The sequence below is a fragment of the Molothrus aeneus genome, chromosome Z, assembly GCF_037042795.1.
Source record: "Molothrus aeneus isolate 106 chromosome Z, BPBGC_Maene_1.0, whole genome shotgun sequence".
NCBI lineage: Eukaryota > Metazoa > Chordata > Aves > Passeriformes > Icteridae > Molothrus > Molothrus aeneus.
The window spans coordinates 20,764,931-20,777,461 of NC_089680.1; positions in this window are offsets into that span (position 1 = coordinate 20,764,931).

The following is a 12,531-nucleotide window of genomic DNA, read 5'->3' on the forward strand; positions in this document are numbered from 1 at the left end:
TATATAATGCTATTTAAAAACGGATGGGAAAAGTGGTCTAATTTGCCCCTAGACTAGCATGTACAAGAGATTTAACTGAAGAAACAGAATAAACTAAAGATAGGCAATTCACATCAAAGAGGAAAAAGATCACATCATAAAACCATAGAATCACACAATAGCTTGGGTTGCAAGCTGCCTTAAAGTCTAGCATCTAGTTCCACCCTCTGTGTCATGGAGTGGCCTCCCTGCCACCCACTGTAGCAGGTGCCCAGGGCCCCATCCAACCTGGCCTTCAAGGAGGACGTGAAAAGCTGTAATAACACAGGCTTTCAGGAACTGGCTTCAGGTCAGATTTCATCTCTGTAATGTACTACTTTGAACAGGTTTGGTAAAACAAAAGGTCTAGCTTTATACTAGACATTTGGAAGAAAATTCATTTTTATTTGGGAATTAAACTAATTTTGCTGGGGATTTTTTTCCACTTGGTTATTTTGTTTCTTAAATAAACAGGTCTGTCCCTCTGATTTCCTCTCTCAATTTTATTGTCTGTCTTGGAACATAAGTATATCTGAGTGGCAAATATATTATTCTGAAGGAAGTCAGTATTAATTTACACAGAAATTTCTGAAGCTGAGAATTAATGATAGGCATTACAGTAAAAAACAGAGTAATTGTATGTTTTATGGCTGGTATGTTTCTCTCCTGCTCTGTTTTTTATGAGTTTGTGCTGCTGCTTTTTCTTCTTTTATTCTTCTATTGCTTAGTTGTTGAAAAAAAAAATAAGCAGATCTGAAATTTTTAACGTCTTAGAGAATTTTTGTAATTTGCAAGTTTCTGAATACATTGCCTAAGATACTTTGTGTGAAATTTCTTGGATATTGACAAGCACTCTTTTAAAACAGAAATCTAAGTGTAAGTGTCCAAAGAAAGAACCGTGTGCATTGTCATGACTTTCTTGGGAGAGGAGCTCAAGTAATATTAACCATTATGGCATTATTAGTGGAAGAAAACAGATGCAAACTTCACACTCACACTACTTATTCATTCACATTGTGGCAGTGGAAACACCCTGACCATCTTCCAAGCCTTCTGCCACATGTGCTAGAGGGCAGCTACCCTCTCAGAATTCCACATAAACACTTGTACTGGCCCACCAGTGTCTGAGGTACTTCAGCACTTCACTTATGTGCTCAAACCATTTGCACTACCATGAGTTCAAGCTATGCTCTGGAAAAAAAAAAAAGGAAAAGAGAAAAACCCAAACCAAAACAACAACAACAAAAAAAAAACCCCAACCAAACAAAAAAAACCACCAACAAAACAAAAAAAACCCCCAACAAAACAAAACAAAAAAACCCCAAAAACCAAAAAAAACCCCAAAAAACCAAAAACACAACAACAACAACAACAACAACAGCAACAACAACAACAAAAGACAAAAAACTAAAAAAAAAGACAAAACCACAAAAAGACAAAAAACAAAACCCCCGACACATTTATGGGATAAGCAGTTGATGGCTAATGGAATAAAAGAAAATAGAAGTGAGCTTCCTTAATCTGGGTGACCTCCACAGATCTCTTCCAACCTCAACCATTCTGTAGCTCTGTGATCCCTACAGGGATGGCGATAGACAGACCACAGAGAAGGCACAGTCCCTGGGGCAGTGTGGGAAGATGTAGTCTGGGAGGCAAACAGTGGGAAAAAAAGGCCCACAGGAGATCTACAGCTTTAGTGAGTTTTTGAGCAGATATCTGAGAGGTCTTTTTGGTAGCTGGAGTCCTGACCTTCTTCATAGCTGTGAGCCATGAGATCATGAGGCCTGTGTTAGTTAAGAGCACAGCAAAGCTAGGAATATCTAGCATTGAGTTTGTTAGTCTGAAAGAGACTTGACAGAGATTTACCAAAACACCAGGCTTTTCCCTTGCTTTCTTTCATTTCTTTTCCTTCTACTTAAAGGGACAATTTTTGTCTGATGAGCAGAACCTAGGTAATTAAGGGCTACAGATGCTGTGGTGTAACAAAAAGAAAACTGAAAGTTAAGAGCTTCTTTCTGCTTTACCTGTAGAAAAAAAAAAAAGATTATTAGTAGAAAGACTAGAGTGACAACATTCTTTATTTTCTTTTTTCCCCCAAAGTCACAATAGAGGAACTAAGAGATTTTTCAATTATAACCCCTTTGACCACAGGGTATGTTACAGCATTCTTGTGCAAAAAACCCTATTTGGGATAAGGGATCAGAAACCAAAATATAAAGCCGTAGGAAGCTCAAATGGAACAGGGACAAATAGTGAGCTGGAAAGTGGAGCAGGAACTCTTAAAGTAAAACTTAGTTTTGGATGAGTTAGTATTTTATTCCTAGTTGTCCTCTGTTAAATTCATGTTTATTTCCTTTTCCTTTTCACAGAATTTCAAAATATTGTGAGTTGGAAGGAACTCACCAGGATCATTGAGTCCAGCTCTGCAGTGAATGGCCTGTATGGGCGTCGAACCTGTAACCTTGGCATTCTTACCACCATGCTTTGATGCTGGATATATGCATGCAATTTCCCTGCTCAGCTGGCTTCTGCTCTATGTTCCTGTTAGCAACAAATTAAATTAAATAAATGGAACATAGCACACATTACTCTGAATTTCAAGACATAACATTTCTTAGAAGTCTCTCAAAAGCTGACAGCAATTCTTTTGTTATACCATGTCAATAAGCCCCAAGATTCCCTGGCACAAAAATGGATTATAGATTAGCATAAGGACTAGAGAGATGTTGCTGCAAATTTCTGGTCTAATTTCCTGTACAACACAGGAAATTATCCTTTCATCCCAGCTTGTGTGTTTTTCTAAAAGCTATGCTCCAATTAAAAATAAAATGAGTCACTATAATAGTAAATTAATTTCAGCTCCTGGTAAAATATTCCAGTGATAGGTTATTCACATAGGAATGGGTGGAAAATTTGCTTTGTTCTGTTCCATGCCAAGGTTCCACTTTTGATGTGTGGAAATTGTTACATATTTGCTGGTTATCTTGAAAAGTCATCTGTTACTTTCTGTTCTACACTTTGTGTGATTAAGTTAGTCATGCTTATTCTCTTTGATCCCTTAAAAGTTTCAGTTCTCATGAAGACATACATTAGGTATGGCTCCAGCCCTTTAAACAGGATCAGTTCCAAGTTTCTTCATGGTGAAGGATAAAAATCAAGAGCCAGACTGGCTAAGATAGCGTTTTCCCAATTTCCATTGGCAACACCAAGCCGAGCCTGGCTCCATCCTCTTGACACTCTCCCTTCAGATACTCACAGACACTGATGAGGTCCCCTCTCAGTCATCTCTGCTCAAGGCTGAGAAGGCCCAGCTCCCTCAGCCTTTCCTCTCAGGAGAGATGTTCCTGTCCCCCCATCATCTTTGTCACCTCCTCTGGACCAGCTCCAGCAGCTCTGTGTCTCTCTTGTCCTGAGGAGCCCAGAACTGGACACAGCACTCCAGATGTGCCTCACCAGGGCTGAGTAGAGGGGCAGGATCACCTCCCCCAGCCTGCTGGCACTGCTCTTCCCAATGCACCCCAGGACACCATTGCCCTTCCTGGCCACCAGGACACACTGCTGCTCATGGACAGCTTGCTGTCCACCAGGAACCCCAGGCCCTTCTCCTCAGAGCTGCTTCCCAGCAGATCAGACCCCAGCCTGTGCTGGTGCCCGGGGTTCTTCCTCCCCAGGTGCAGGACCCTGCATTTGCCTTTGTTGAATTTCAGACAGTTCTTCTCTCCCCTCTCTCCACCCTGTCAAGGCCCTTCTGAAGGGCAGCACGGCCCTCTGGCCACTGCTCCCACCTTTCTATCAAAAAAAAGTCCTACCTTAGGCAGGTTGTGTAAACTGTATCTATTAGAAGATTATGGATTTTTCTATTTTACTACTACCACAGCTCTCAGTTGAAAAGTTCTATGATGGTGTCTTCTCATTATTAAAGCAAAATTGAATCACTGATAAGTAATAAGTGAACCATGAAACACAGCCAATTGTCCTGCAGAGAACTCTTTAGAAGGCATTTATATGGCATTTTCACTTTCATGAAACACATTTCATAAAATTTCATTTCATTTTTAGCAGCATTTACCTTTTTTTTCTTTTAATATCTAAGGCAGTAGAGGCAAAGAGGATAAAAAGAGGGTCTGGATTGTAGACATCAAATCTTACAGGAGTATTCATAGATTGAAAATAAAATTATATACTCTAAAAATACTGATCAACATGGTAGTCTGCTATTCAAATATGGTACTGTTCTCATAAGTGGAAACAACTTTTTGGTTTAAAATTGGATGTCATTCATTTTGATGACATATGTAGTAAGTTATTTTAAAAGAAAAAAATATCATACAGTACTATGTAAATACAGCTTTTTAAGTAATAAATTGTAAGTAATAACCTCTATCACAAGCAATATATTATTCACATTAATATGCAAAATGAAAGAGGTAAAGTTTACTATGTGAACTCAGAGAACAGCACAGAAAACATAAAAAGTTCAGCATAGAAAACATAAAAAGTTGTCATGTATGTTCCTTGTAAATGTTTTTTACCCATTTTTCTGGAAAGGTTTACAGCACCAGAACACAGGCTTATTTCTTTCACACAGCTGAGTCATAACAAAATTAGAAAACCCACACCTAGTATTTGCAATGCCTTTGACAAAGCTGATTTGCAGGACAAATACATATTCATTCACTCCATCTACTCTCCCATTGTATATGGAGTGCTTGGAAAAAAATGCCAACAGGAATACATCAGAACTTAAGAGCTAAAATTTTGGGGAGTTGGTTTTTCCATTTGTTTTTTATAATTTTAAAAGTAACAGTTATCTACAGGGTAGAGGCAAATGGGTTTTCTTACTTTCCTTGTTGACATAATTCAGTACTAAACTGGGCAGGCATTTAAGACACATCTTCTGTCTTGGCATATCGGTCGTGTCAGGGCAATCCCAAGCACAAACACAGGCTGGAAGGTGAATAATGGAGAGCACTCCTGCCAAGAAGGACTTGGGGGTGCTGGTGGATGGGAGGCTGGACATGACCCAGCAATGAGCACTCACAGCCCAGAAAGCCAAACGTGTCCTGGGCTGCATCCAAAGCAGTGTGGGCAGCAGGGCCAGGAAGGGGATTCTGCCCCTCTGCTCTGCTCTGCTGAGAGCCCACCTGGAACCCTGCATCCAGCTCTGGGGTCCCCTACATAAGGAAGACTTCAACCTGTTAACCAGAGGGCCAGGAAGATGATTAAAGAGCTGGAGCAGCTCTCCTCAGAAGACAGGCTTAGACAGTTGCAGTTGTTCAGCCTGGAGAAAAGAAGGCTCAAGGGAGACATTAGAGCACTACCTAAAGAGTCTCTACAGGAAGATTGGACTGTCCTGATTCAGGGCAAATTTTGGAGAGACCTCCCAAAGGGCCTCCTCTAGGAGAGCAGATCCAATCACCACCTCCCCACAACTGGTCTGGGAGAAAACAACTCCTTAGAGAAAAGTGGAAAAAGCCTGTTTATTAAACAACAAAACCTAAACAATATTAAACAATAAAACCCCTGGCTGCTCCAAAAGAGATGACAAACTGAGAAAGTCCCCTCCCTGGGTTGCAGTTCAGCTCACTCAGTCTCTGGTCAGTCCCTGCGGTGCTGGAAATGCTGCAGCCCAGGCCCAGCCCGGTGGGCCAAGGTGTGAGCTGCCGGTGCTCTGCTGGGTGTTCAGTCCAGAGCAGGTTTGAACAGGCCTAAAGAAAATGGAAAAAAATCCCCGCAGTCCAGGGAACTTTGCCTCAGCTAGCTAAACTAACTAAAAGCAAAGAAGAACTCTGTCCCACTGTCTGTCCATCCGCAGACAACACAGTGCAGGAGCAGGAATGTGGATGAGTGAGTGCAGCGTCTGAAAACAAACTGCACGCTTCTTCTCTCCCCCCTTCACTCTCTGCAACAAGTCTTAAAGGTGCAAAACTTATTATTCAGCTAAACAGAACAAGATGATTGGGGATAAAAGCATCATATAGTCAGCCTAGGACATGGACAAAGACTTCTGGTAATGTCATATAGTGATAGGACAAGGGGGAATGGCTTCATACTGGAAAAGGGTGGGTTTATATTTTATATTTAGATTTTAGGAAGAAATTCTTTACCGTGAGCATGGTAAGGCATGCCATGGCACAGGTTGTCCAAGGAATATGTGATTGCTCCATTCCTGGAGGTGTTCAAGGCAAGGTTGGATGGGGCTCTGAGCAACCTGGTCTGGTGGAAGGTGTCCTTCTTGCCCATCACAGGGAAGCTGAAAGCAGGTCATATTTAAGGTCCCTTCCAATTCAGGTTATTGCATGGTTCTATGTTTCTATGATTCTGTGATTCTATGATTTGCTTAGAGGTTGTCACTACTTAGCAAGCCAATGACAGTTTATATAATTTCTTTCCTTTTGTCTTTCAGTGGTTAAAACCAAAATTCAGAGTGGTCTGCTTCCCCATGTTTCAACATGAGAGAAAAGGCTTTTGTGTCTGTGGATTTTAAGAATCTCAAAGTAATGAAGAGGAAATAAGGAAATTGCTTTCATGAAAATGTGAAATTAACTTCTTAAGTAAAATTCTTTGGGTCTATTCAGTACTTAAACTGATAAATTAGTGAATTAAACAGAAGCTGATAATTCAAAATATTCAGAGCTTGAGGAGAGATGTTTCAACAGAAGTCTAGCAAAGGATTCTCCTTATCCATGTTTGAGAATACAGAGATATTTTTTAATATAGAAAAATAATAATGACATTTGTGTTTTACATTCATCATCACTTTCTTTTCTTCTGGATACTGAAACAAATAGCATATCTGGTACCCTACATAGGTTGAAGGCAAAAGGAGAAATTATTTCTGACTTGTATATATCCAAAGCCATATTTACTTGAGCTGTGCTGTGAGGTATCTGAAGTGTGTTTAGAATGTAGTCTCTCAGGGCAGGGTCAAGCTATGTTTGGCAGCATTCACTTTCTGTACAACATGATATACCCTTACAATCCTACATAAGATAACATCCAAGGAATTCACTTAGCAAGGAAATTAGACAGATGAGTAGCTTGGCACACTGGGAAAGCACCCACTTTCAAGGACATTGTCCTTAAAACCAGTCCTTACTAATGGGTGAACATCAAAAACCTGGAGTTCATTTTAGTTTAGATAGCAATGGCAGCTAAACTAATTGTGTCTACAGATACAAATTGGAAATATGGCAAAGCAGATTGTTAGATATTGTAAGATATATGGAATTTTCTGTGCTCAAACCATTTTAGAAATTCAAGTCATTAGTTAATTCAAAGTGAAGGAAAATTTATTATTTTTGAAAAGAAGATGGGGAAAGTTTGGAAGAATCAGTCTAACATGCAGTGCAGTATAACTGTTAACACTCAAGTGTGAAATGTTAATCTCATGAACTAAGATATATTTTGGGGAATCATCTAACATCTATTCAGATTATTTTCAGTTGAGGCCTAAATATTATTGAAGACGTATTTTCACACATCTTTGTACACTGAATTAACAGAAGTATTTAATACCTGGTGTCTGGGCATTCTACTGAACAGAACATGTACACTTGCAGTAGAAGTTGCTGAGAAGGCTGAGATACCCCTGAGATGCCCTTCTTTGCATCAGTCTTCACTGGTCAGCCCACAGGTATCCCTGGCTGAAGAAAGCAGGGGAAAATTCTGGATGATCTCTACTTGATGAAGCTGTTATACATCTTAATGCACACACTCAAAAACAATGTCCATAATCCAAAACCTTCTCTGCAATAAGTTTTTATACTGTAAGTACACTAGCAAGGCTGCAAGAGAGTTAATTCTTGAGAGGTGGTGTGACCTGTGAAATACCTTTGAAATGTCCATCTCTATTCTAAAAAGAATGCCAAAAACTTTGCAGAAAGTGTTAGGTAAATGTTATGCTGTTTTAAAGTACTGGGTGATAATGAAGATGCAGCATTGTGTCCTGAAAGGAATCAGTGGAACTGTATTATATTTGCCTCTTTTTCTCCTGTGGTATATTGCAAAAACTTAAGATGGCCAGAAATTTAATTTTCTTCAGATGCTCTTAACATGGAGTCTCCAAGGATATGGTGTATTTCTTGTAATTTTCAATTTTGATGTTCATAAGTGTCTTAAAAATGAGACAGTATGTAATTTCATGTCATATGGCTGCTGATGGCAAGAGATGTCATGTGTTTTCTTTATTCAGATCAGGATTTCTTGCGTCAGAAGTAATGAAGACAGAAGTAACAATCACCAGGGATGGGAAACTCTGTATAGAAACCAACTGAGACAATTTCATTCCAGGACAGTAATTAGTTTTCAAGGAGGGCTCATTTTATTGACACTCTTAGTCCTTCAACAGTGCAGAAACAAAACTGCTCCTCTGTCTAGAGCTGTTTGAGAACAGATAACCAATAGCTCTTGGTTTCCCATGTAGATTTTCTTTCTATGACACAGTCCTGGGAAAGAGAGACGTTTATCTTTAGAGTTTCTCCTGGTTCCATGGTACAGTCTAAATCATTTGAATGTTGTCTCCAACTGCCTGTAATGCAGAACCTCTATACAGTAATTTGAGAAGATGGAGATAGAATGCATGAATGAACTCCTGAAATTTTGGTGTAAATATCTCAAATAGTTATTTGCAATTATTGACTGCATAAGCTCCTTTTCACAATGTATTCTCATTCTCTACAGTTCAAGAATTTTCTGTTTTCAAGAGATCGAGGTATTTGCTGATAGAACTGCAGAAATAATTGAGAGGAAATTAATCTTGCAGTATCAGTGTTGACTCCTTTAGAAATTTGATATGTTAATAGGTGGAATGGTCTGTGGTTTTGACAGAAAAGAGGAAATCTAGAGAATTTGCACCAAACTGTAGAAGTTAGACATCCACATTCTCATCCACATTCTTGTCCTTTTCTAATTTTTTTTCCATTTTTTGTGTGTGTATGTGTGTATGCGAGGCTTCACCTGGCTAAAGAACCTCTTTATGACTTCAATAGCTCTTACTTATATAATAATCACATATTTAAAAGCTTCTTAATGTTACTTTTGTCCTACACCAGCTAGTTTCCACTGTAAAAATTACACCCAGAAGTATGAAATTTTATGCAAGCTCTGTCCAACTCTTTGTTTTTTCTGAATAATATTTTAATTTGTTGCCTTGCCAGAAGATCATTCTTTTTCATCTTAATTCTTGCATTTTGTTTTATTTTCCTTTCCTGACTCTGAATTCACTAATTGAATCTCTTCCTCAGCCTAGGAAATTTCCAAGTAGTGGAGTGCCCAGAGTGCCCCTGTTCTCCTGCTTGAAAAGTTTGCTCCACACACAGGGCTGTACATGGAGGCTTTTGGACCTGTGAACCTTGTTACTTTCAAGGAAGGAAATCAAGGCATGGACGAATTTCCTATTCTTAGCCAGCTGCATTTTTGTGGTTTGTTTCAATTTTATATGAATGTTATCTAATCACATTTTTTTTCGCCCTGAATTTGTTTCCTTCCTTTCAGGAATCTACACATATTGTACCTTCAGAGACCTATTCATGTTTTTCCTAATTCACGATGAATCTGAAAGAATTCCATTACAGTCAGTGGTGGAATACAAGTACAAACCGAGTCAGAAAACACACTAGTAAATTTCTCCCTGATTTGAGCACATACTTAGTGAATATTGTTACTTGGAAACATGTTTTCTTTTCTTCATACAATTTTTCTTTAATGGACTGTGACTAATTAAAATTAGGCTTTTCTATTGTTATGTAAGGCCAGAATAAATGGAATAAGTATTAAGTCTAGTTTCTTAAACAAGAAATATTCTGTGATCACACTGTGCATGACTGCCTTCCTTCACTCCTTGTAGGTTTTAAATGCATTGACATATGTCAGCCAAAGTTACAGAGGAGAGAGATGTCAAAGGTAACTAAGTTCTGGCAGATTTTGTGATAAAACTATTGCAAGTGTATTGGTGAAGGAAAAGGAAGTGACAAGAACAAAACAGACATATTTTTTGTGTGCCTAGACCTATTTCTCTGATATAACTTCTGAAAAAATTATAGACATTAATTCCTATCTTCTCTAAATTTGGTTGCATTTTCTCATAGTATACTGTAAGAAAACCAGAGCCAAGCAGAGGATTAGTTGGATTAAATTCTGTGACTAGAAATCAGTCTACATTCTAGGGTTAGATAATTAGAGTAATTTATTCAGGAAAAGAGAGAGTTACTGTTATGGATATGTACTAATATGTTGTAAGAGTATGAAAATTCCATTTCATTCATTTTTTAAGCACTGCTAGAAAAAAAAAGATAGAAAAATAATCCCTTTAATTTTCCATGTCTGTTGACTCAGCAATATTATGTTACTGCATTGCTAACTATATATGGTTATTCCTATGTTGTTATTTTTTGCTAGGTTTTGAAAGAGCATGGATTGAAGTCTGTACTACTGCTGAAATTTGCTAGGGCCATTCTAACTAGAACAAAATTAAGAATAAGGATTATCAGAATGTGAAACTTTTTAACATGTCTTTCTTCTGATTTTCTGGAAGCCATCCATAAAGAGCAAATGCAAAAGGAATGGAAGATAAAGTTATCTCTCTAGAAAGCTTTAATACAAATAGGTTATAGACATATGAAATTGATTCTTTTTATCATCATTGTCTGATATAAGTGATCAAATTCAATTATAGACTTTGGCATCACAGACACAAATATTCCTGAATAGAACCTTCTCAAGTAGTTGACATCTTCTTGACATATCACTACTTGAAATTGCCGGAATGGGCTCAGCTGGAATCAGAGAACAGACTATCGGGGAATGTCAGAGATGTTTCTGAGGGTAAAAACTATGTAACAAATTCCTCAAATATTTATGCACAATATGAATAGATAGTATTAATGTGAAATGGCACATGTCATATATCGTGACCTTTCAATAAAACACTTTTTCTCTCCTTGGGAAAACTGCATGCTCTTGAGAAAAGATGTGGCATTACTAGATGAATGACATCTGTCAGATTCTGCACCTGGGATGGGGCAACCCTGGATGGACAGACTGTGGAAGGAGAATCTGGAAAGCAGTGCCATGGAAACAAACCTGGGGGTCCTGCTCAGTGGCAAGTTGAACATGGGTCAGCAGTGCCCTGGCAGCCAGGAGGGCCAACCCTGTCCTGGGGTGCATCAGGCACAGCATCACAGCTGGGCAAGGGAGGGGATTGTCCTGCTCTGCTCTGAGCTGGGGCAGCCTCACCTCCAGTGCTGGGGGCTGGTTTGGGGGCCACAATTTAACACATTAAACTGTTAGAGAGCATTTACAGGAGGGCAACAAGGATGGTGAAGGGCCTTGAGGGAAGCTGTGTGAGGAGCAACTGAAGTCACTTGGTCTATTCAGCCTGGAGGAGACTGAAGACAGATCTTACTGTAGTTACAACTTGCATGTGAGGGGGAAGAGGAGGGGCAGACACTGATCTCTCCTCTATGGTGACCAGGGAATGGTCTGAAGTTGTGACAATGGCCTGAAGGGGAGGTTTAGGTTGGCTATTAGGAATTCCCCAGAGGATGGCTGGGCACTGGAACAGGTCCCTGGAGAAATGGTCACAGCATCAGCCTGACAGAGCTCAGAAGTGTTTGGACAATTTCATCAGGCTCATGGTGTAACTCTTCAGGCTGTCCTTTGCAGAACTGGGAGCTGGACTTCAATGATCCTTGTGGGTCCTTTCTGAATCAGGATATTCTATGATTCTATCTTTTATCCATTTCTATTATAATCTTCTAAATTCCTTACTTCTGAGCAGATCTGTACTAAAGAAGGAGTCTTTTTTTTTTTTTTAATATGAGCTATTTAGCAGTTAAAACAATATTAACTGATGTGTAGTCAGAGTAACACTTGATACCTCCACATTTCCACTATTGCAAAAACACAGTGGCAGCAGAGTAAAAACTAACCTAATTCAAGCAGAATATCCTGTAAGAATTCCAGTGTTTGGCATTGGTCAATTATAGAAAACATCCTTTTTGTGCTTTTTCAGTACTATTGCACATGGTGCTGACTAGACAGGTGTGGAGGGTTGATCTTGGCAGGTTACCAGGTGACCACCAAGCCTCTCTACTGTTCCACAGCTGAACAGGGGAAGAAAAATCAGATGAAAAACAATTCATAAGTTAAGATAAGGCATTTTATTAAAACAAAAGCAAAGTTTGCATGCACATAATCAAAGCAAAAAAATAATTCTTTTCCGTTATTTGCCATCAGGAAGTGATGTTCAGTGTTCAGCCCCTTCCCAGGACGCAGGGCTCCAGCGTGAGTAGAGGTTGCTCCAGAAGGCAAATGTTGTAAATAACAAATGCCTCCCTTTCTCCTCTTTCCCTTAGTTTTATATCTGAGAGACATCACAAGGTATGGAGTTCCCTTTGGTCAGTTTGGGTCAGCTGGCCGAGCTGTGTCCCCTGCCAGGACCACCCCAGCCTGCTGATGGGGCACAATGTAGAGACACGGCTGATGCTGTGCCACCCTTTTACACCCTCCATT